Below are 25,695 nucleotides of genomic sequence, written 5' to 3'. Positions count from 1 at the left end.
TTGAAATGATAGGAGAAGAGAGCATTATGGTTATGATATGGACTATGTGGAGAAGAGAGATTTCTTTAGCTGGGATATGAACTGGGATTGAGTGTCAACGAGCCATAAACTTGTGTAAGATGCCAGCTCCGAGAGAGGAGGGTGTGCTTGAACCTACAAAAACCTTGGTCTAGTTCCTAAATGTCTGGCCCAATTGGCACCAGGGCTGTAAATGTGTAAACAGAATGATTTTGAGAAACTGATTTATTAATTCCATCCAGCATATGACTTAGAAATGTCCCAGTGCCTCTGATGTCCTGGCAAAGCATGCCGGTCGCTGCACTGTTGCTTTGGGCAGAAGTACAAAGAACATAATACGGTGCTGACTTGGGAAGGCATATGGAACACAATCCGTTTCAGCTGCGAGAGTTCTTACACCGTCATGGGACTGGCTCTGAGAACCAATGGCTGCTGACTAAATGTTTGCTTACAGCTGGATGAAAGCACCAGATGGCTACGTGTGAAATGTCACGGGAAAATCTTCATCATTCTGGCCTGCCATTTCCCTACCAGGAAATTTTACTTCCTGTACCCAACTTCTTTGGTTCTGTTCCTTGGTATTTGATAGGGATGGCAGAGTCTCTTGACAACCTCTTGGACACTCCTCTTTATTCTTTATTTAGTTTTTCTAGGTTCTGTTTACTATAATGTAAATAATAGGACGTTGAGGTGATACTGCGTTAACTGGGGTCAGGTCCTCCTTGTATTTGATGCTGTACATACACCTAGCAAGAGACAGAACCTGCTACAAAAATTTTAGATGAGACAGGCGAAGGGCGGGATAAAGCAAGTATCATTCTCCCCATTTCGCAGATAGGGACTGAGGCACAGAGCAATTCAATGACTCCTAGGAGGTCAGGCAAGGAATCTGTGGCACGCCGAAAATTGAACCCGGATCTCCAGAGTCTGTCTTGCGTCACAGGACCATCATTCTTTACATCAGCTTATTTCCCACCAGTCATTTAAATCAGATGTTGCTATCTGCAGTTTACACGCTTTTTGGTTTGGAGTGTAACTCGGAGATTCCCAAACTTTTCTTATTGTGTACCCCCTAGCTGCCTGTGCACCCCTAGCCGCCTGTGCACCCGTAGCCTTCTCATCACTGATACTTTGTGTGTTCTTCTTAACACTACCTGTCTTTAGCCATCTACCCATATTTCACTATTATGATTTAGTGATAGTGTGACTAATACAATCGGGGAAAAAAACCCACCCTGCTTAAGTTCTGAGCTCAGTTAGACCGGAAAGTTACTGAGCCCACACTGTACAATGATTGGAGGGATCCGACATCAGCGTCTCTGTGTATCTGTGTTGTCATTGGCACATCTTGAAGTAAATTAACTACCGTAAATACCCACAGAGTTTTAAAGCATCGTCTGAGTAGCCGATTATGAAAATGCAATAAATAAAATCCACCATGATGCAATTTCTCCCGTGTGCCCACCAGAGATGTCTCATGTACCACTGTTTGGGAAGCCCTGGTGTAAACACTTTGAAATGGATACTGGGCACAGGATATCCAGCAGAATGTTATCTCTAATCTGCTCACAAGGAAGGGATTCTCTTCTCCTCACCCCCCTTTGCTTTAAGTAAGTAACTTTTTGAGCATGCTCAGTGTCCCTCACACAGGTATGAAACAGATACGGTTTTGTGATCACGCCCTCTTTCAGTAGTTTGAGTGCGCTCTGGCTGCGGATCTCAAAATGGAATAGGGGATGAGAAAACGAAACAGGTAAGGAACGCTCAGGCTTGTCTTGCAAGTTGTAACTAAGTAAAGGAGCGAGAACTTCATTCCTCTATGTAAGAAGAAAATAAAAACATGAGCTAGGGATGAACGAAACTAACTTAATTAAAGGTGTATTTCACTCTTTTTTTTTTTTTTTTTTTTTTAAGTGACTGTCACTCTCAGCTGAAAACAATTTTCTTGAGGCTGCTCTTTGTTCACTCTCTGTTTGGGTCCAATTGTTAGGGAGCCATCTTGGGCAGTCAGTTTCTATATTTTTGTAGTATTTGAAATTAAGTTCTTAATCCAGCCAGCTGTCAGGCGATGGACTTCGAATCAATCAGCCAGGCTTCAGAGCATGCCAGCCACGCTCGGGTCTAGCGTCAGCCTTAGTTTGAACTTGTTCTCTGTAAATGAAATTTCCAGGCAGCAGATCTTGCCAGGAGATGCTGTTTTCTTTTCCAGTCTCTTCAGTTGTTTGTGCCTTTCTGGAAGCAGTAAAATTGTAACCTCTGTTCTTGCTGTGTAATTATTTGAAAGGAAGGCACACTGGGCTTTTGCTATATGGCTAATAAGGGGTGTGTGTGTGTGTGTGTGTGTGTGTGTGTGTGTGTGTGCATCAAGTACATTGATATTTAGTTTACAGTTTTGTTTCCTCACCATGACTTTCATGCTTACTATAGATAATTGTTTGTGGCTCCTGAACATTAATTTAGATACTGCCAGATAAAATGGAGTATGTGACTCCATAACAATAAAAAAAAACAACAACAACTTTTTGGAGTATAAAACCATTTTATTACTTAAGCTCATGTTTGCTTTTACCATTAGAGTTGTTTACTTACAAGGTACTCTTGGCTTAATAGGTATATATCATGCATTTGTGTATCTTGAAGGAATAGCAATAAAACATTAGTTTTGTATGTATCCAGTTTTCCTTTAAAATGCAAATTAACCCACTGTGGCCATATATACTATAAATATTTTAGTTAGTTTCTTCTCTCTTTTCTTTAGGAGCGGATCATTTTGTTTTCTTGATGTAGTATTAAAGAATATGAGCAACTGTTATTTTAAGTAGTATGTCATGATGAACTTTTAGCATTTTTGTGAAGAGGACGATAACTAGATTCTTTAAGGTTTCTTTTTTAATCATCTGTCACTTAATGAATATTCAAATTAGTGTATACTTTTTTTTAGGCTTGATCATGCCATGATATTTAAAAGCACTTGTGATACCTATATAATTTTAAAATAGATTTCTCGATGCAGTATGGAGTAACTTAAGATAAGGTCTTTGTATCAAGGATTTTGATGGCATAGAAGTTAAAGGGAAGATTGGAAGGCCACACATGTTAAGAATTCCTGAATTCTATGCCTGGTTCTGGTGTTACACCCCTCCATCTTCATAGGTCATTTAAGTATTTTGCTGAATGAAGCCATTAATACCTGCCTAATTTTAAGCAGGTGAGTAAATTCCATTGAAGTTAATAGAATTACTTGTGCTTAAATACCTTGCTGAACTGAGAGAGGAGGCAGATGAGGGAATATCTTTTATTGGACCAACGTCTGTTGGTGAAAGACAAGTTTTCAAGCTACATAGCTCCTCTTGCGAACTGTGACCTCAATCTCTCTCTTCTCCACATTTCTTTGTGTTCTGTTTTCTTCCTGTAAGAGGCAGGGATGAAAGATGATGTACTGGGAGGTGTTGATTGATTATATTTTGCATAGCCTTGGAAGAGTGGTTTATAAATGCTAGACGGAGGAGGAAAAATAAAGCTATCATCTTGTAAAGCGTTGCAAACGGTTCCCAAGTGACCAGTGATGAGAAGCTGTGCATTTATAGTTTTAAATATAACTGAAATTGTGTCTTCTAAAAAAAAAAAATCAAGAAAACGACTGTAGCACCAGTGCATTTCGGTCACTTCCTTCATGATTGCCCCAGGTCTGGAGGCTATCTGATAACAAGAGCATCTGGCACATGGGAGCAGAGCGGGCATTTTGCTGCAGCAGTGCCTGACTGGGATAGAAATGTAACCAGGTGAGAGCGAAATAATGAGAGCTGTAGATCTTCCAGGATAAATGCTGATGCTGCAAGCCTTCCCTAAGACAACAGGGTAGAATACGGCACCCTGGTGTGGGAAGGGAATGCAAAGGAAGAGAATTCTTGTGCACCAGTTACTTTCTGCTAGGTGGTCTCTTTGTGGATCCTCCCACCACAGGGAGGAATGCAGGATGGAAAGTTACTCCTTAAGTAAGATTGAAGTGGTTGATCTGCATGTGTGTTCAGACAATGCTGCCAAACCTGTCCCTAGGTCATGGAGGCTTTCCCCCACCCTGGAAAGGTAGTCTGTTAACTGATCATGCCCCCGAGTCCTCTTCAAGCGCTCTTGGGAAACAGGTTTCAGAGTAGCAGCCGTGTTAGTCTGTATCCGTAAAAAGAACAGGAGTACTTGTGGCACCTTAGAGACTAACAAATTTTATTAGAGCATAAGCTTTCGTGGACTACAGCCCACTTCTTCGGATGCATACCTAAGAAGTGGGCTGTAGTCCACGAAAGCTTCTGCTCTAATAAATTTGTTAGTCTCTAAGGTGCCACAAGTACTCCTGTTCTTTTTTCTTGGGAAACAGTAATTTAAGCTGAAGGGGAATATTGCAACTTGTTTTCCAGTATTCTCCAATTCTTCCAGCATTGCTGTGCCTGTCCTGCATCTCTGCCAGGCCTACTTGCATGGAAAGCAACACTGGTGCAGGAGAATTCAAGAAAATCCTGAGTGTAGCACAGCTTTACAAACATAAGAACATAAGAAAGGCCGTACCGGGTCAGACCAAAGTTCCATCTAGTCCAGTATCCTGTCTACCGACAGTGGCCAATGCCAGGTGCCCCAGAGGAAGTGAACCTAACAGGCAATGATCAAGTGATCTCTCTCCTGCCATCCATCTCCACCCTCTGACAGAAAGAGGCTAGGGACACCATTCCTTACCCGTCCTGGTTAATAGCCATTTATGGACTTAACCACCATGAATTTATCCAGTTCTCTCTTAAACTCTGTTATAGTCCTAGCCTTCACAACCTCCTCAGGTAAGGAGTTCCTCAAGTTGACTGTGCGCTGTGTGAAGAACTTCCTTTTATTTGTTTTAAACCTGCTGCCTATTAATTTCATTGACGATCCCTAGTTCTTGTATTATGGGAATAAGTGAATAACTTTTCCTTATCCACTTTCTCCACATCACTCATGATTTTATATACCTCTATCATATCCCCCCTTAGTCTCCTCTTTTCCAAGCTGAAGAGTCCTAGCCTCTTTAATCTCTCTAAAAACACCTCTTTGGAGCCACGTCTTTGTACAAGTTCATGCAGCCGCCAGCATGAGTCCAGCACTTGTGTCCATTTATTATTATTATTATTATTGTATTTTGTCTTGTGGTCGTGCCTAGTGGCTGCAGTCCCATTGTGCCAGGCGCTGTACAAATGCACAACACAGACAGTCCCTGCCCAGGGGAGCTTACAGTCAAGCAGTACAAATAACAGTGATGAATGAATCCTCTCGACACCTTAGTGAGAGAATTCTTCTTACCCATCTCAGTTTATCCCTGACTTGGCTTGTACAATGCAGATTTGTTCCCCCTTCTCCTGATTAAAAGGAAACCTCTCTTACTTTCTTCTTCAAATTCCCTCTGCAAACACACAGTCTGGTTCTGGACATGTTTTCTGTGGGACATACGGCCCCCCACCATCTCAGTTACCTGGGCTAGGAATCTGGTGCAGGTGGGTGGGGAGACAGTTACACACTGATGGCAAGGCCTCACTGGTAGATAGTTTTAATTACATTACTTTGCAAAGTTCTGTATTTTGGTGAACCCCAGATTTTCTTTGATGTGATCTTCAGACGACAAAGCAACACAACTGTAGGGATGGGCCCCTATGAACAGGAAAGTTTTTCAAGACCCGTGTTGCATGCTGGCCATCTATGATTTAGAATCTGGGTGTTGTTACTATCCAGAGAGAGCAGTAGAGGGTACAAAGCTTCTTTCCCTTGATAGAGTAAATTGCTTATCATCTTGAGCTGTTAGCTATTCTATAAATGAGTTTAACCGTAAAAAAAAAAACCCTCTATCCTCAAATTGTCTCCAAAAGTGTGTGTGACGGGTTTCTACTTTTCTGCTGTTGCTGCCTATGTTTCTGTGCTGTTCTGACCTATTCATGTCTGGAAGGCAGAGAATATATTAATAATATGATGCATTTGTACATTCCTCTCAGATAGTATACTTAAGGGTCTAATTTGATGTGACGCTTACTAATCTGCCAAGATTTCCAGTGATTTTTCATATCAAGCCAAGTCTTTTATTTGCAATAGATCAATGGGTGAACACACTTCAACTATATAATTTACAAAAGCCTAGACTATTGTGTTTTTAACTTGAGATGATTCCCTTTTGCCAGCTGGAAAGTTGCTAGTCTCACTCAGGTTGCAAAATGGGGAACAGCTTTTTACTAATTACATTAGCTAAATAGCTTTTTATTTAAAAATTGGCATTGAACTTATATTTGCTTGATACAGCATTGCCTTAGCACACCAGTTAGAGTGACAGTTTGATTCTATGAATCATCCTTCTCTATATTAGGGAACTGGGATTGTTTAGTCTGCAGAAGAGAAGAATGAGGGGGGATTTGATAGCAGCCTTCAACTACCTTTCCTTATCCACTTTCTCCACATCACTCATGATTTTATATACCTCTATCATATCAAAGAAGGAGGATCCGGGGAACTACAGGCCAGTCAGCCTCACCTCAGTCCCTGGAAAAATCATGGAGCAGGTCCTCAAGGAATCAATTATGAAACATTTAGAGGAGAGGAAAGTGATCAGGAACAGTCAGCATGGATTCACGAAGGGGAAGTCGTGCCTGACTAACCTAATTGCCTTCTATGATGAGATAACTGGCTCTGTGGATGAGGGGAAAGCAGTGGATGTGTTATTTCTTGACTTTAGCAAAGCTTTTGATACTGTCTCCCACAGTATTCTTGCCACCAAGTTAAAGAAGTATGGGCTGGATGAATGGACTGTAAGGTGGATAGAAAGCTGGCTAGATCGTCAGGCTCAACGGGTAGTGATCAATGGCTCCATGTCTAGTTGGCAGCCGGTTTCAAGTGGAGTGCCCCAAGGGTCGGTCCTGGGGCCGGTTTTGTTTAATATCTTTATTAATGATCTGGAGGATGGTGTGGACTGCACTCTCAGCAAGTTTGCAGATGACACTAAACTAGGAGGCGTGGTAGATACACTAGAGGGTAGGGATCGGATACAGAGGGACCTAGACAAATTAGAGGATTGGGCAGAAAAAAACCTGATGAGGTTCAACAAGGACAAGTGCAGAGTCCTGCACTTAGGACGGAAGAATCCCATGCACTGCTACAGACTAGGGACCGAATGGCTAGGTAGCAGTTCTGCTGAAAAGGACCTAGGGGTCACAGTGGACGAGAAGCTGGATATGAGTCAACAGTGTGCTCTTGTTGCCAAGAAGGCTAACGGCATTTTGGGCTGTATAAGTAGGGGCATTGCCAGCAGATCGAGGAACGTGATCGTTCCCCTTTATTCGACATTGGTGAGGCCTCATCTGGAATACTGTGTCCAGTTTTGGTCCCCACACTACAAGAAGGATGTGGAAAAATTGGAAAGAGTCCAGCGGAGGGCAACAAAAATGATTAGGGGTCTGGAGCACATGACTTATGAGGAGAGGCTGAGAGAACTGGGATTGTTTAGTCTCCAGAAGAGAAGAATGAGGGGGGATTTGATAGCAGCCTTCAACTACCTGAAGGGGGGTTCCAAAGAGGATGGAGCTCGGCTGTTCTCAGTGGTGGCAGATGACAGAACAAGGAGCAATGGTCTCAAGTTGCAGTGGGGGAGGTCCAGGTTGGATATCAGGAAAAACTATTTCACTAGGAGGGTGGTGAAACACTGGAATGCGTTACCTAGGGAGGTGGTGGAGTCTCCTTCCTTGGAGGTTTTTAAGGCCCGGCTTGACAAAGCCCTGGCTGGGATGATTTAGCTGGGAATTGGTCCTGCTTTGAGCAGGGGGTTGGACTAGATGACCTCTTGAGGTCCCTTCCAACTCTGATATTCTATGATTCTATGATTCTATGATTCTACCTGAAAGGGGGGTTCCAAAGAGGATGGAGCTCAGCTGTCCTCAGTGGTGGCAGAGGACAGAACAAGGAATAATGGTCTCAAGTTGCAGTGGGAGAGGTTTAGATTGGATATTAGGAAAAACTTTTTCACTAGGAGTGGGGTGAAGCACTGGAATGGGTTACCTAGGGAGGTGGTGGTTTTTAAGGTCAGGCTTGACAAAGCCCTGGCTGAGATGATTTAGTTGGGGATTGGCCCTGCTTTGAGCAGGGGATTGGACTAGATGACCTCTTGAAGTCTCTTCCAACCCTAATATACTATGATTCTGTGATCCAACCATTCATACTCATTTACTCCTGGGATCGTTTTTAAAGCGATTTCTGTAGTGCACCGATTCTCTTAAATTTGTTCATAATGCCCCATGTATTGTGCTGAAAATAGCCATCGATTGTCGGAGAGAGTTTCAGGGGTGTGTGTGTGGGGGGGAGGCGGGAGATAATGATGCTATTGTCTCCTTGTTATTAAAGAAATGGGTTCAAAAGACACCCCACTTCAAGTAACACTAAATATTAGGGTTTAGAATCTAAACCTGGATCCAGAACCAAATTCTGCAGCTGCCTTTGTATTATGGACTAAACTGAAGTCTTGGATCTGAAAACCCCGGATTTTAAGGGGCCGTTTGAAATCTAAATGCTATGGATCCTTTCTAGTCAACCCATCTGTAGTATGGTGCAGGAATCACAATAGTGCAAGCTGTGATTAGGAAGAGTCTAAACCCCATGCCGTGTGTGTGTGTGTGTGGTTTTTTTTTTTTTTTAATACATTTAAATCTCCTTGTATTTAGTATATGTGCACTAGATGCTGTAAAAGTTGCAGAATAGGGCTTGACTGCTGTCCTGAGGAGGTGGGAATACAATTAGACACAAATGCACAGGGATCCCAACTGACAGTGCTTCCTTGCAGCACCCTGTTTGTTTGTTTTTGTTGTAATAACAGGTTGAGGGGAAGGATGATCTTGTGGTTGAGGCATTGAACTGGGATTTATGGGTTCCCACATCTCCCAAAGACCTTGTGCAAGTTACTCTGTGCCTTATTTCACATCTGTAAAATGGGGCTGATAATTCCTCTATTTGGCACTAAGCTGTTCAGGGCAGGAGGGCTGTCTCTTGCTATGTATATTGACAGCAGCCAACACAGCAGGGTCCCTTGGGGTTTCTGTAATAATAATGGGTCTGTGACAGCATGTTTAGTTTTCATTGGCTCGTGGAAGAAATAACCACAGCAAGGTAGACATGTTATGTTATCCGAGTTACGTCTGTGAGAAGGTAAAGGTGCAGAGGCAGCTTAGCTGGCCTCCTGGCAGAGTCTTCTGTGTCTCAGGTTTGTGTCTCTAGCTTGTATTGTAGGGTTACCATATTTTAGTTTTAAAAAGGAGGACACTCCACGGGGCCCCGGCCCCACCCCAACTCCGCCCCTTCCCCAAAGTTCCTGCCCCAACTCCGCCCCTCCCCATAATGCTCCGCCCCCTGCTCCTCCCCCTCCCCTGCTTCCCGCGAATCAAATGTTCGCAGGAAGCCTGAAACAGGGAGGCAGCAGGTAAGCTGGGGCTGGGGCGGGATGGGGTGCAGCGCGGCCCAGTCCGGCCCCCCCTGGTCGAGCGGCTCCCTCCGGCAGCTGGCCGGCTGGCCCAGGCCAAGAGGCTGTGGCCCCGGCCCCGGCGTCTCCTGCCTGGCCCGGCTCGGGCCCTGGGGCGCCGGCCCCCGGCCCAGCACCGCCGGCCCAGCACTGCCATCCCCATCCCTGGTCCCCGGCCGAGCACCACCACCAGCCCTGACCCCGGCCGAGTACTGCTGGGCCCTCCCTCCCTATTTTCCCGGACATGTCTGGCGTTTTGGGATTTCCTCCCGGATGGGGATTTGAGGCCCAAAAAGCCGGACATGTCCGGGAAAATCCGGACGTATGGTAACCCTATTGTATTGTATTAACCTTTTACCCCCATTTGCATCCAGCAGACTTATTTCTGAATGAGCTGCACTTGCAAGAGCGAGCTCTAGGTTTTTAGCCTTTTGATGCACAACCGATACAGATTTGACCTTTGAAATGAATGCCCGTGTGCCGTCTAATGAAAGCCCGTGTAAGGTCATGCTTTCCCCCACCTGCTGCTTGTGCAAGCCCATTGCAGACTAATGCTGTACCTTCAGCATTCCTATCTGGGGCCTAGGAAGCGCTTTTTAAAGCGATACAGCACATTTTACGGCCTTGTAAACGGACAAGGATCAGTAAGGAATTTCTCTGGAGTTAGTGAAACATTAGTTGGCTGCTGGTGGTTTGTTTTGGCCTAAAGTCAAGTACAAATGCAGCATGTGCTCTCCGGTTTGACTAGCAAAAAGTATTTAGAAGAAAATGTATCTGACTCAAAGCTAAGTAGCAAATTTTTGTTTTTAATGTTGAAGGTGGAGGGTAATTTGGCAGAAGTCTTGATGAGATGTTCACTAGCTAAATGACTCCATTTTGGTTTCAGCTATTAACTGCCTGCATTTTACAATCCCAACAAATTTGGATTAAGCAGTTCCTCTGATAATAGCAAGAGGGACGCTGGGGGTGGAGAGAGCATTTGTATCCAGATTCTTTGTTGGGATTTTTAAAAACTGCTGTTATGGAGACAAAAAGCTTTCTTCAGGCTCAGTCTCCCTGAAGGAAATTTTAATAACTAACGTAGTACTAGCCTCCTAAAACTGTGCGGAAGCTCTGAGACTCCTCTCTGATCCGTAACTCCTTCTATGCCCTTACAACTTGTGATGAGTGCTCTGCAACACCCATAATAAGGACATTCCTGTTAAACTGAATATGAAAAATGTGGTTTTGGTTTGTGTGGGTTTTGGATAGAACACCCTGCTTATAAGATGGTTTCTTCCCCTGGATCAGCCAGGCAGATGTTTATTTATATGTACATATTCTGATGAGACGACCTTATCTTTGCCTAGCTACTGCATAATTCATTGCTCTGCCTCTGCTGGGTGTCCTGTGATAAGTTAGCAGATGCTGAACAGTGAGGGGAAGCCGGCTATCTGAGGGATGATATGCTAAGGGTACTTCCACAGCGTCGTCTCAACAAACCTAGTTAGATACACAAATTGAAAATAGTTCAGTGATTTATATTTATTGGGGTGCTCAGACATTTTATTGGGGTTTTTAATTTCAGCCACTTCTGCTAGGTAGGTGGACAGACAGACCAAAAAAAAAAAGGGGGGGGGGGAATGCAGTTAATGCTTCAGAGATTAAGCCAATCTAAGGGTTAGAAATTGGGGTGAGACTTACTATGTGGGACAATCTGCTCCCTGGGGGTATTACACCTTCCTCTGAAGCAGACTGGACTGTGGACCATGAGTCTGAGCCAGTCTGGAAATTCCTATGTTTAAAAAATCGACATGTTTGCAGTCTGTCCTGTCTATCCTAGGTTCTGCTGAGGAGTTTATTTCCTTATGGGGAAAGCATGTTAGAGCAGGAATTTGAAATGATGCAAGTTGCGGAAGCATGCCGTAGAGATGCCTTGTGAAACTGCAAAGGCTGATCACATATCGAGTCCTCCCCTTGATCCTGAAATCTTTAACACAGTTGCCTCAGGCCCCGTCATTTTTATTTGCCAAGATTAAGGAGAATGAGTTTTTCCATAAGACTCAACAGAAGCTCGTAAACCCTTGTCTTGCTTTATACTTCCAAACATCTGAGATGCAAATAAAAATGAGCAAACTCTTCCTGCACTCAGATGGTTTGCATAAAGGCCAGAACTGAGCTTGTTTCAGCTTCCTTTAGGACAGTCCCTGAAGACCTACGTCTGCAATTGGCAAAGTGAGACTGGGTTATAGGGCCCAATTCAAACCCTTCTTTTAGTGAATGGGAGCTTTTCCATGAACTTAGGATAAGGCCTCCTGTGAAGAACTTAAAACAAACAAGAAGTGAAAGTGTTTCGTGTCTGTACAGTTTGCCAGACAGTTGTATTTGTGCTAACTGGTAACTCATTTCCCAAGAGGTAACGTGGCCAATAGAATTATACGACTGTCTGACCATAAGATCACTTTGCTCAATGCTGGACTTGATTGCCTTCTAACACCATATTCCATGCCTGAGTTTAGCTTGGATGTCTTGTGTGCCTAGCTGGCTATTGGCCACTTGGCCCCCATTTGACAAAGTTTTGTGCCTTCTGGTGGAGTTTAGGTTACTTTTCCTGCGGTTAAATTTTTCAAAAGTGCTGAAGTGACTTACAAGCCCAAGACTCGCTGATTTTCAGTGGGTGTGCTTCGGAAAATGTTACCCTCTGTCTTTTTTTCTAGTTACATAGCTGTGGGAGCTGCAGTATTAAAGAGTCACGCCATCTCTGGTTGAAATGTATAGAGAGAGTCTGCCAGGGGAATGCAATAAAAGAGGAATGCTGATAACATCCACAAGCCTTCAAAGTTGTGTGAACCTCTCTCTGCCTTTACACCCATCCCTGGTTCATTCTTGCTGCCTCCCACCACAGCTCCTTTCTCACCTTGCTCCTCTGGCTTCCTTGTCTGACGAGCAGGATTTCCTTTCGTGTCTGTCCACATCCCCGAAGGCTCACTCACCCCGTTCTTAGTTGCCTGCGTTTTTGGCTTTCTGATGTTATGTTGCCTCTTTCCCTTCCCTATAACATATTCTCTCCTTCCTCTTCTTAGGCTGTGTCTACACTGCCACTTTCAGCGCTAAAACTTCTGTCGTTCCAGGGTGTGAAAAACACACCCCGAGCGACAAAAGTTTTTGCGCTGAAAAGCACCAGTACAGACAGCGTTTTATCGCCGGGAGCGCTGGGTGGGTTTTTTTAAATCACTGGGAGAGCTCTTCCCCTGGCGATAAAACGTGTCTACAGTGCCCACGTCACAGCGCTGCCGTGGCCGCACTGTAACATGGGTAGTATAGACATCCCCTAAGAAGTGCACTGCTCCATCTGTTGCTGCAGCCTTCTCTTCTAGGCTTGAAAGAGGGGAGAAACTGGGGTGTTGCTTTTTGTCCGCTTTCCATGTGGCTTCCATTCTCTCTCTCCTAACTGTGCTGCTGATGGTGAGAGGAGGCAAATAGCGCGCTCGTGCACGCTCTCTCTCTCTGCACTGTAATGGATGAGCCAGCTCCTTTTGTTTCTCTGCTCTTCTTGTGACCAGCGGCCAAACTGGCAGCTCAGTAGGGGAGCTGGTTCAACTACCAGCAGGCAGGAGGCAGCTTTGTCAGTGCTCCACAGCTGACGATTGATTGAGGGTGAGGGCAGAGATTCCTCACAACGCTCCAGGGTTCACTGGCCTCACTGGGGTCCCAGATTTGTCACTATAACAGACATTCAGCCATAGCGACCTGTTCACATTTTGAAGGTGAACATGGCAACAGAAAAGACTAAAATGGTCATTAAAGGGAGAGGGAAACAATGGGATGGGCATGGGGTTACTGCCTTCCCCTTTATTAAATATTGGGAGGTGGGGGGACGCGAGCGATCAGATGTCCTCCCTCTTCTCTCTGCACTTTTCCAGAAACATTCAAGTATTGTTCCAGCTTCCTGCTGATCCAAGACTTTGCCAGATCTGATTAGTTTTCTGGTTTTGTACATTTGAAGATTCCAACCGGATACAAATCCCTTTGTACCCTTAAACACCTGTCCATGCTAAGGTGGATTAAATGAGACTGGATACACAACATACGGCAACCACGGCTTTTGTTGTTTGGGTTGTTTTTGTTGTTTGCTTTGCATCCTTTTCTCAGACTCTGTGGATAGAAAATACAGATATTCCAGAGGGTTTTGCCATTCAAGGGGTAATTTGGAATGAAAACACTTCAGCTTTGCCTGGTTATGGTGCAATATGAAAAACTGAGTCAAGATGGCTTTAGTTGTTCCCGGAGTATGTAGCTGACCAATTCAAGGAGATGTGCTTGTCTTTCTTCATAGTAGTCTTTGTGATAGCATAGTTCAAATTATAAATCAATCCATACAATATTTAGGGAAAGGCTGGATTCCTAACACAAAGAATCACAATCCAACTTGAAAATTAGCTGCCTCAGTCAAATTATGCCATTAGAAGCATAGGAAAAAACTTCCATACAGGACAGATTTGTTTAGAGAGGAGAAAAAGGGGCAAGGTAGAAGTTTACAATAGAATTTAATGGTAGGGAAGTTGTATGCTCGTATTTGCCCTTTCTCCTAATACAAAGGGGACATTTGACAAAAGTGAAGGGCAACAATTGTAAACCTAAAGAAAGGAAGCACTTCTTTACCCAATGCCTAATCAGTCAGGGGAACTCATTGCCACAAGATACACCTCTACCCTGATATAACGCTGTCCTCAGGAGCCAAAAAATCTTACCGCGTTATAGGTGAAATCGCGTTATATCGAACTTGCTTTGATCCGCCGGATTGCACAGCCCTGCCCCTCTGGAGTGCTGCTTTACCGCGTTATATCCGAATTTGTGTTATATCGGGTCGCGTTATATCGGGGTAGAGGTGTATATCAGAGGCTAAAAACATAGTAGTATCCTATATTAAATAATAAATTAATGGAGATATCCTGTCTCCTAGAACTGGAAGGGACCTTGAAAGGTCATTGAGTTTAGTCTCCTGCCTTCACTAGCAGGACCAAGTACTGATTTTGCCCCAAATCCCTAAGTGGCCTCCTCAAGGATTGAACTCACAACCCTGGGTTTAGCAGGCCAATGCTTAAACCATTGAGCTATCCCTCCCCTTCTGCATTGGTCACTTGAATTAAAGATTATTTATTTATTTATTTATTTAAAAAGCTTTGCCTGGAGTAAGGTGAAACTGATGCAATATCTTAAAATAGCCATCTTTTATAATGGGCACATACGGAAGAAGCTGGTGCATGGAACCATATAGATGACCATTCCTCAATGGGTATTAATCTTTTAAACATTTTTTCCCCATCACTTCAGGAAGCTAGCATTTCATCTTTATGGTCCCCTTGATCAAATATATAAATAGCTTTCTTATTACCGAGTTCTTCTATAACTAATTATTAAAAATGACTTTAAAAGAAAAGTACTGTTTATTAATTTTATGAGTAATAGTGTGTCTGGAAATAGAGCACAATTTCTTAGGAGTGAAGGTAATTAATTAACCGTCAAAACAATTTACAAAGAAGTGTGTTGCACTCTGCCACTTGAAGTCTTTAAATCAAGAATGGATGTCTTTCTGCAAAATGATGCTCTAGCCCCACCAGACATTATGGACTTCATGCAGGAATTATTGAGTGAAATTCTATGGCCTGTGTGACGTGGGGGAGGCCAGACGAGATTACCACCTTGGTTCCTTATGCCCTTCAATCTATATGAATCTGTGAGCTATAAATATTGGGAGGAAACTTAAACTGGAACATCCAACAGGTCTTCAATGTCTTGGAAATGTTTTGGAGTGGTTAAGGACCTAAGGTTTACGTTTCCTCCTCCTGCTGCTCAGAGCCATGCTAGAACATTGCTAGTACTGACTCTGAATGTCACCTTACAGTTCAGTGGACACCTCTGTATCTGTCCCCACCACCATATATATGTACTGACCAGCTCTGATTTGGCTTAGCTTGCCAAAACTGACAAGTAGAGCCCTGTAAATCTGTGGATATCCACTTCATATCAGTGGGCCATTTTTGTGGATAGTGGATCGGATGCAGATACAACTGCCCAGGGCTCTATTCACCGGCAGCGCTTGGCCCTCTGCATTAGGCTCAGGCAGGCCAGGGGGGTATAGTGTGCTCGGGCCAGCAGCTAGCAGCCAGTCCAGCTGCTTCCTGTCCGGTAGCTCTGGCCCCTCTGACCGTGCCAGCATCCCCACCATGGCCTGGCCCAGCAGCACTGGCCGCGCTCCCATTCCTGGCCTTGACCACCAGCTCCTGGGCAGCAGGGTCCGCCCCCAACCACAGGGATTGGAGCGGGCGGGGCCCGGTGCCCCGCCCTGCCGTGATGCATCACGCACTGCCGTATGTCATCACTCGCGAGCCCCCAGGAGTAGCACATGATGCGCCACTCCTTCCCCCAGCCCCCGGCCTCTGTGCTGCCCCTTCTCCTCAGGGCCCCGCCTACATGCTGCCCCTTCTCCTCGAGACCCTGCCCATGTGCCTCCCCTTACTCCCAGTCCCCACTCTTGCACTGTCTCTTCCCTACAAGACCCCGGCCCCCCACGTGCTCCCCCCTGAGTCGCTAGCCCTTGTGAGATGGTTTGCCGCTGCGCGTGAGGATACAGGTAAAAGATGGCTAGCAGATCGGGGGTCGGATCATGGGTTGAGCCTGGCGGATGCGGATCCACATTTTTGTATCTGTGCAGGGCTCTGCTGACAGGATCACAACCCTAGAGGTTGGAATATGTTGGTATGTCTACCAAGCCGCTGGGAAAGAGCCTCTCCGCCCAGGTAGACAGACATTGGCTAGCTCTGCTTGAGCTAGCACTCAAAAATAGTAGCATGGACATTGTGAGCATGCGCATGTTGGTCTTCTTGGGATAGAAGGCTGGTTCCCAGCTGCCGTGTAGACATGCCCTCTGAGGAAAGACCAGAGTAAGAAAATCCATATTAGCTAAACGGAGAAGACTGAAGTAGTTGGGAAACCTTTTGTTTTCCAGCTTCTTAAGAACAACTGTCAAAGGAGGAGAGGATTATTAATAATCTATATATTAAAAAAAAAAGCTGTGGCATTATACTTTAAACATATTATAAAAGAAACTTTACCCATTTCCCTTGAGAAGGAGGAAAATTTAGGGTCTTTTAGTCTTTAATAACCTATTATATTTGAATTCTGCTCAGTTTTGATTATAAAACTAACCCCTGGGCATTGTATAATTGGATAACACTGGGAGGTGTCTATAAACTGCAGTTCTCAGGACTCTCGCTTTTAGTTTTGGGATATTACACAGGCTACATCGGAAAAACTTATTCTTTGTAGCACTACTGAATATCTATTTAAGAAAATATTTTTCTGGTTGTGTTTTTCTATTAATAATGCATTAGATTCATTCTAGAGGTTGTTTTCTTCTTTAGTAGTAGTTTATTAGCTTACAAGTTTATTTGCGCTAAAGCCCACTTAGAAAGTAATTACCCACAGAAAGTGACTGATTGTTCACGCTATAAGCACTGAACACTTCAGATACTTTCCTCTGCTTATAATGCAAGGTACTTATAGCTCCATAGTCCTCACTATCTATCTATGTAGTTATACCTGCTGCCCATCAGAATAGTTTTGGAGCGCCTCATAAACTTGAATGCCTTTTTATTTGCAGGATCCCTGTGAGGTAGGGAAGTATTAGTCCTGTTTTACAGATGAGAAAACTTAGTCGTAGGGATGCAGGATTTCCAGAAATGAGGGCCTAAAGTTAAGTGCCTAAATATGAACTTGTAAGCCTGTTGTTTATTTGTATTATTGTAGTGCCTAGGAGCTCTAGTGACAGACCAGGGTGTGCTAGGCGTGCTACAAACAGAGGAGGAAAAATATAGTCCCTGCCTGGAGGAACTTAGAATTTAGTAAATGACTTGATTTTTTTCAAAAGTTGTGAGCACACAACAGCTACCTCTGTAGCAGTTGAAATGCTTGGGTGCTCCATATTCTTGAAAATCTGGCTGCTTAGTTAGGTGCCTAAATATGGACTTAAGAGCCTAACTTGAGGTACACACATTTAAAAAAAAAAAAAAAAAAAAAAAAAAAAATTCTTAGCCAGATTGAGACTGTGACTTATTCTAGATCATACAGCACGAGTGTGGAAATAGAACCCAGGGCTTCAGAGTCCCAGTTCATGGCCCTGTCTGCTAGGTCATGCTGCCTCTCTAAATTATGTAGATATTGAAATACCACTTGTGGTGGTTTTTGTTTGTTTGTTTGTTTGTTTGTTTTTTTGTTTTTGTAATATGTATTTATGGAGTGCAGAAGGTTCTGAGCTTACATAGCCCTTAAATAGGAGATGAAGTAGATGGTATAATGGACCACCTTGCCAAAACCATGTGGAAGTCTGACACCAATTCTACATTTAAATAAGGCCAAAAGAAGAGTAGGTTTAACGTGACACTGTTGGCGATGATTGAACGTCTCCTTTTTTTTGTGGCTTGATCAGCTGTGTCGCCATATAGTGAATCACAGTCTCTCTTTGTCTGTTTGTCACTCTGTTCTGCTCATTTACGATTAGGATGAGGAGGTCTGGCAAAGGAAATTGAGGAAAGGGAGAAAGAGGAGTAGAATAAAGTATTATCTTCACTTTAATATCTGTTACAGTTGCTGGATCAGGTAAATAACTGGACCCGAACACTGTCTGCTAGACTGCAAATTTCTTGACCAACGAAATCAGAAGTCTCTCTGCTTTACTTTGAAAATGTATTGCCTTAGTATTGTTTGACAGTGAGATTTTGTTTTTTAATACCAGCTCAGCAGTCTACAGCAGGAAATTTAGAACCCGAGAGAGACTTCAAAGGCATCTGACTTCAATGATTCTAGCAGAATTCTTGTTTTTCCTGGTGCGGAGTTACAATGTCATAAGCTTTTTTATTTGTTCTTATTATGTCATGGACATTTGCAAATAGCTGCAGAGCACTGGACTCCACATTTGATGTGTAAATACATCTCTGTTATCAAGAAAAGAGATAGATAGTGGAAATACTGAACAATCTACAATTAGAAGAAAAATCCCAGAAAATGAGCCCTGGAAAAAACCTGAAGTCAATCCTGCCAAAAGTGGTGGCTGCAAAATGCAGAATATTTGGATGCCGATATGAAAATGCCTGTCTAAAATATTCGACCAAATCTAGAATATTCATAATTCAGTAACTGATCAGGCTTATTCTGTTAGTGTGGATAGCGGTTTTGCATTTCCACTGACAGCACAGTACAATGGCATATTGCCAGAGCTGCAGTGGAAATCCAGAAAGACTTAATTTCATTATAATAGTTGCACAGAATTAAACAGTTATTACACTCTTACTCTCCTGATACATTTACATGCCTTCTTGCCTTGAGATTACTTCGTAAATTGTGATTTTTTTTCAGATTGACTTTAAAGGTCATAATATACAAGAATTAAAGTCTGGTTCTTTGCCTGTAAATGACTTGTGAATTCTCTGAGGCAGAGCATATTGTTTCAGCCTAGTTGCAACTGGTTTTTAAGAAAACCTGTTTATTACTGCATATGCTGTTGTGAATTCTAATAACTACCAAATGTAACAAAATAACTAGATTCATTTTTCAGAATGTTTCATTCGGGATCGGCCTTTTTTCCTTCATAACCAGAAAGGGAAGCAAAAACTGCCTTTAAACATGGTACAATATATGAGCCAGCAGGGGGTCTAAAATACTCTTTCCAAACACTGGTGATGTCTCTAATAGCCTCGTCACCGAGGAACGTGGCTGAAAAGGGAAAAGAAATTCTAGGATTTGGGCCTGTAATAGTCCAAAACTTTGTGGGTGTGTTTTTGAGGTATAACTAACAGGTCAGCTGGTGAATTGCCTAGTTACGCACACTCAAGACTACAAGGCAGTCATAACTTTACCAGGTTCATTTTATTGACTGTTAAAGGCTTACATAGTTGCTGTTTTAAGAATACGGTGGTATCCAAATATAATCCATTTGGTTGCCATTAATAATGAAAGATCTGGTACCGAGTTCAGACAACTGAATAATAGAAAACCAATTTTATTTTTCTTGCAAAACTCGAAAGGTGTTTCAAACCTGCATTCTTAGAAAGCTATTAAATCCTTATTGATGCGTCTCAGTTGATTGTGGTCTGTATAAACGGTACTAAGAGCTTGCGTGGAAGAAAGGACTCTCTTACAAGGAAATATAATTGTTTTGAATTGAGTACATTGTCTGACTAATATCACCACAATAAAGGTGTATACAATTCACGACTCCAGTGTTGACAACTCAGAGTTGCAGCTTATGCAGCACTGGCAATGTATCGTCAGTCTGTCCGTCTGTCTCCCCACCCATCATTTTACAAGTATGAGTAATTTTATTTTATAGCTGTCATTTACAATTCGACTCTCAATAGCAAATGTCTGAAGAGAGTTACATCGTTTGATGGCTTTTCTGAATCAGCGTTACCTTCTTGGAAGGAGAAATTTGAGACATTCATACAGGATCAGGGTTTCATAGCACTAGGCACTGTAGAAGCATGTTAAACAAACAGGCTTGGAAGGATTCTATTTTTGTCTGTAAATGTCAGTAAGCATCAGTTTCACTGGGCACACACAAACAGATTGGAAAAAATTATTTCCGATCACAAAAATTGAAATGTACACGTTTGTCATTAAATAATTGTCTGAACCCCTCCACCCCAAATTTCTTGCAACTCTGAAAATGTGAATCCATAAAAGTAGAAAAAACTTGTTATAAATACATTGATTTCCATTTTCAGTCAAAATGATGAAAAAATCAAATTCTTCCAAGCCTGCAAACAGTCTTTGGCCCAGAAAGTTGACAAACTATTGTGTGTGTGAGACACGTATATATGTATATAAATAATAGTGTGCATTCATACTTGTTAGAGGGCTTTTCCTTCACCCTGTCCCTTGATTCTTGTCATGTAGATAGAAAGCAGAAGTCCGAAGTGCAAACAATGCGATGTTTATTGGGGTTAGTTTCCAAGCAAGCATATTCCAAAGCCCTTCACACCAGTCTGGCTTATCTCTATACCCCAATAGTCTGTTCCCCAGTGTTTCGTTCCCATCTCTGACGCCGCAGAGCGTTTACCACGTGTCCGCCTTCCCAGCTCTGATGCCGCAGAGCCTTGCCTGTGCCCCTTTTCCCCGTTCCCTAGTCCGTTCCCGTTTCTTCCCCCTTAGCAAACATGATTCCGATTTCCCTTCCCCCCCACTTCCTGTTTGACCCCAGTTTATACAGTAATATTCTTAGCTATACCTTAACTAATCATTTTACTGAAATTTAACTAACCAGTCCCATATTGTTACATAATTCTCTAACCAATTGTATCCCACTTCCCTACACCTAGCAAAATTAATGATACAGCACACAGAGACAATGAGAGAACCCGACAGATTAACAATAGAAAAATGGGCGCCATAAAGATAAAACAATACAGGAATGAGGGTTTCACAACCATTGATAAACAACATTGATATACAACATTGTGTGTATATATTTCTCCTCAATATATGTTTCACTCTATATGCATCCGAAGAAGTGGGTTGTAGCCCACGAAAGCTTATGCTCTAATAAATTTGTTAGTCTCTAAGGTGCCACAAGTACTCCTGTTCTTTTTGAGGATACAGACTAACACGGCTGCTACCCTGAAACCATTGATAAGTGATTTCTTGCCAGACAGGATGCTATCAGACTAAGTTTTCTTTACCCATCTTAAGATCTGTTTCTTTATCTGGTGGGGATGGGCACTATCAGGACAGGATTGTCTTCCTAACAGCTCAATACCACCTTATTTCAATGCGACTGGTTTGGGATGTGAGGATGTGACCATAGGCTGCCCCTGCTGCTTAACCAAAGGCCTTAGCCTAAGAACAAGGCCTCAGACTATCCTAGTGAGAGACAGCCCAGACACAGGCGGACTGTGATTTTGATCTTTGTTTTTTATACCTCTGTAACTAGCTAAGGGATAAAAATACATCTAAGTTCTTAAACTATAGGCCTTTACAGGCAGGCCTGAACATCTATATTCTAACAAAACAGCTTTATGTTGCGATCCCCTCGGCTCTCAAGTCAACTAGGGTGGGGATGGATGGGAAATACCCAAGGAACTCCTACAGTAGATACTGACGGGAATTGTGTTGGTGACTCGATAAGGAGTCTGAGTCCGTTCCAAACTGTTGCACCCGCGCTGGAGAGGTCTGTTTTGAATATCCTTTGTTGGATGCACTGTTGCCATTGCCAAGTGTTTGAAAATTATGAATCAGGGCCATGAGAACAATGAGATTTAAATACAAAAATGTTGAGGGGTTTTGAGCTTTTAGGATTCCTATTTGGAAAAAGCTTTTAACAACCAGGAGAGCTAGGCAGGTACTGTATCTATGATATAATGAAAGGACATAATGATCATGGAATTACCTGATTCCCTGATCTGAGTTTAAAAAAAAAAAAAAAGGAATATTTGTGATTGAAAACGGCATGAGTTTGCAGCACTGTGGATGGGACATAAAAACAATGTCCAGGCCATTGGTGGAATAGGGTGGTTAATACAAATGTCCTATTCGTTTTCCAACTGGATTGTTATTACATCCCCCTTGCAGTTTCAGTAGGATATTCTTTTTCACCTCCTGCCTAGAATGGCTGCCTAATATTGCTGCATGCTGCTGAACTATTTGCACATTTCAGCTTGGAGGAAGTGGCTGCTTGTCAGTGATGGTGAAGTGATTCTGACAGCCTGTATTTCAGTTTAAGAAGCTGATTCTATAGAAAACATTTCCAGGAGAAGTTTCATTGAAGTCCATGGGACAGCTGAGGAGAGTTTACCATGTATTTAATCATTTGCAGGGACTGGGCTATAACTTTGTGAAGTGTTTGTGGATTCTTCAGGGTGGAAGGGAAGTAGTGTTGCCTAGTAGATAGCACACTAGCTGGGACTTGGAAGACCTCGATTTTCTTCCTGGATTTGGCACTGACCTGCCGGGTGACCTTGGGAATGTCATTGCCCCTTTCTGCCTCAAATTTCCCCATCTGTGAAATGGTGGTGGTGATAATACTGTTACTGTTACCACCTCTGTAAAGTGCTTAGAGATCTGTGGAAAAGTGCTACGTGAGAGCTAAGTATTGTAATATTATATAATTGCACAATGTTGTTTGTTTTATTCCAGCAGATCCCTTTTTCTGTTTTATTTTAGGCAATGTCTCCTAACATGCTCACCTTACCTGAAAACTCTCCCTCCTATCCACAGAAATATATTGTACCTCCCAGTCTTCCCAAATAAACTGGGTCCTGCATCGCAAAGGACTGTGCTCAAAATCAAGGCCTAAAAAACAAAAGTGCAGTTGTATTATTTGTGCTTTACTCTGAAAGTCTTCTGCTCTTATTACTCCTTTTGGAATTAAAACTAGTACAAAATGACCAGAACAGAGGAGGGGAAAATAATAATCCCCAGCCCATAGCTTGATTTTTCATGTCCCGAGTGTTGCCCACTGGTTGGGGTACAATAGCCATGATGCATTCCTTGGCAGTTGTCATCGAGGAAAAGCTGTCTTGGAAGTCCAAGGTTAACTGTATCCCATCAAATCCTTCCTCCCCCCACCAATAAAATCTGGACCTTAATATTTATGAAGGTTTAGTAAAAACAAAAATAAATATGGACTATTTTACTGCAATTGAGACCCCATAGAGCCATTCGTTATCCTTTCATTTCCTTTTCAGACTGACTAATAGTGGCTTAGTGATTACATTTAATGGTGGGAAAGCTTTTTAGTTTTGATACCCTGCTTCTCCTGCCCTGTTTCCTTGATGCTGTCTATAAAGATGTTTACATTTTGGACAGAGCTACAATTGGTCTCCTATGTAATTGTGCAGAAAGCTAATAGTTCCAATTCCCAGATGGTGATGTTTAATTCCTTTTGGTACTGCTGCCATTTGATACATTCCCTCACACTCAGTCCACACTATTAAACTATTGATTGGTTTAAGAAATTGTGGACCCTTAGATTTATTTCTTGGGAGTTAGTTTTATATCCTGCTAACTTAACCAGTGCAGTCATTCTCTCTGCTTGGTGCTTCTGAGCATTTTATATCTTCTTAGAGGACTGATTGGATGGGGTGGGGTGATGGAGAGAACCTGAATAGGGAAAATAATTCACCTCGACCTAGTCTACGTTAGAAAAAGTTTGCCAGTATAGCTTATGCTGGCAAGAGAGAATTTTTTGCATAACTTAAATCCGTTCCCCGAGCCAAATAAGCTATACTGGCGAAAGCCTTAGAACAGATGCAGTTATATTGGCATAAAAATGCTTCTGCATCCACTCTAGAGCATTTGCTGATTATAAAAATGCCATGAAAAGCCACATCCTTAGCTGACATTACTACTTCTAAGGGTGCCACTTCTCAGTGTAGACCGCCCCAGTTGGAAGAGTGATCCTTGCATAGCTTACAAAGGAGGGAGTGCCGATTAGTGGCTGTAGGCCTGGTCACTTCAGTGAGCTAGTTCCCAGTAGTGTTTACTGGATAGACCTGAAGTGGTGTAATAATAGCTTGGTGTTGGTCTTTTTTTTTTTTTTTTTTAAGGTATACAGAGCATTTTATCTTGAAGAGTTAAAGGTTCATGAACCTCTCAGTTTTGTTTTTGTTTTGAGATTGCAGAACTGGTTCTCCTTTTGTTTTAAAGGTGATTCAAGTAGAAAGACTGTTTGTTTGTCCAAAAGGGTTTCCAGTAGGGTTACCATATCTAATAAATAAAAAAAGAGGACCCTCCACGGGCTGTGGCCCCACCCATTTCCCCACCGCTAGCCCCGCCCCAACTCCGCCCCTTCCCCGCCCTAACTCCGCCCCCTCATCCCTCCCACTCCCAGCCACGGGGAAAGGGCTGACCCAGCGCTACTGGTTTCACGGTTTGCCGGCCAGCCCCCAGACCCTGCGCCCCCGGCCGGCGCTTCCCCAGCGCAGCTGGAGCCCGGAAGGGGAAGCACCCAGCCGGGGGCGCAGGGTCTGGAGGCTGCCCGGCAAACCGTGAAGCCAGTAGTGCTCGGGCTTTGGGCAGCCCCCTTGCCTCCGAACCCTGCGCCCCCAGCCGGGCACTTCCCCTCCCGGGGTCCGGCGGCGCAGGGTCCGGAGGCAGGGGGGCTGCCCGAAGCCGGTAGCGCTGGCTCGGGCAGCTCGGCTCTTAAAGTCTGAGAGGGGAGGAGCGGAGCGGAGCAGCCGCGGGAGGGGAAGTGCCCGGCCGGCATTTTCCTGGACATGTTTGGCTTTTCAGCAATTCCCCCCGGACGGGGGTTTGATTGCCGAAAAGCAGGACATGTCCGGGGAAAACCGGACGTATGGTAACCTTAGTTTCCAGCCTTTTGTGTATCTAGGCTAGCAGAGCTTCCCGTAAGCTAGGCAGGCCCAAGAGGGAGTTACCACAGGACTGAAGAAGCACCGCAAACTATCCCATGCTCAGTTTAGAGTGCAAGCCATGTTTCTCTTCCCCCCCCCCCCCCCCTTTGCAAAGCAAAGCATATGTAAATAATGCTTTTGTGGGTTTTTAATAAAATATCCTTATTGGCAAGGAGGAACAGAGCCAGAAGGGAAGAACCATGTGGGAGAGGTGCCAGTCAAAGTCATGTCCAGTGCTACTGGAAGGTGCTCGGATACCATGGTGATGGGTGTAGTGTAAATACCTGAATAGAGCAGAATAAGTGTGTGCCCTCGGTAGAGTTTACATGTTGTATTGTTTTAATTGTACCTATTCTCCCCTTGCTTCTCCTTCCCCCTCTGCATATGGTTCCCTTCATTTTACATAGAGAAAAATGGAGCCAGAAGAGGAATATCCCTGCTCTGAAGTAGGATGGGAACCCAATGATGCTAGATATTTGTCAACCTTCTCTTCCACGATGGCTGACGTTTGGGCCCTGGCCCTTTGAGTGGAGGCCAATGGTCTGTTCTTTGGTTTACAGCATCTGGGCTAATTTAGAGCTTACGTCATTTCAATGCAAAAAGTTTACACCGCCCTAACAGAGCCACTTCTACAAAATAGCTATTCTGCACTTATAGATAGCATAGTAGGATAGCCCCGCAAAGCAATCATGAAAACTGAGCAGTGTAGGTACAAAATATACTTGCCTCCCCTTTGCCCGGTTGATGAGAGTGGGGAAAGCTAATTCACTCATCTAGTGAAAATATAAAATG

The 25,695-nt window shown here is 43.5% G+C and overlaps 1 protein-coding gene across 30 annotated transcripts in view; it reads left to right on the top strand.

Moving 5' to 3' along the window:
• MAGI1 (membrane associated guanylate kinase, WW and PDZ domain containing 1) overlaps window positions 1-25,695 on the top strand; it is a 490,274-nt gene that overhangs the window by 86,643 nt on the left and 377,936 nt on the right. The gene's annotated exons all lie outside the window — the stretch shown is intronic.

The sequence above is a fragment of the Malaclemys terrapin genome, chromosome 7 (assembly GCF_027887155.1).
Source record: "Malaclemys terrapin pileata isolate rMalTer1 chromosome 7, rMalTer1.hap1, whole genome shotgun sequence".
Lineage (NCBI taxonomy): Eukaryota > Metazoa > Chordata > Testudines > Emydidae > Malaclemys > Malaclemys terrapin.
The sequence above is the reverse complement of the archived record's forward strand: the minus strand, read 5'-3'. Positions and strand labels throughout refer to the sequence as shown.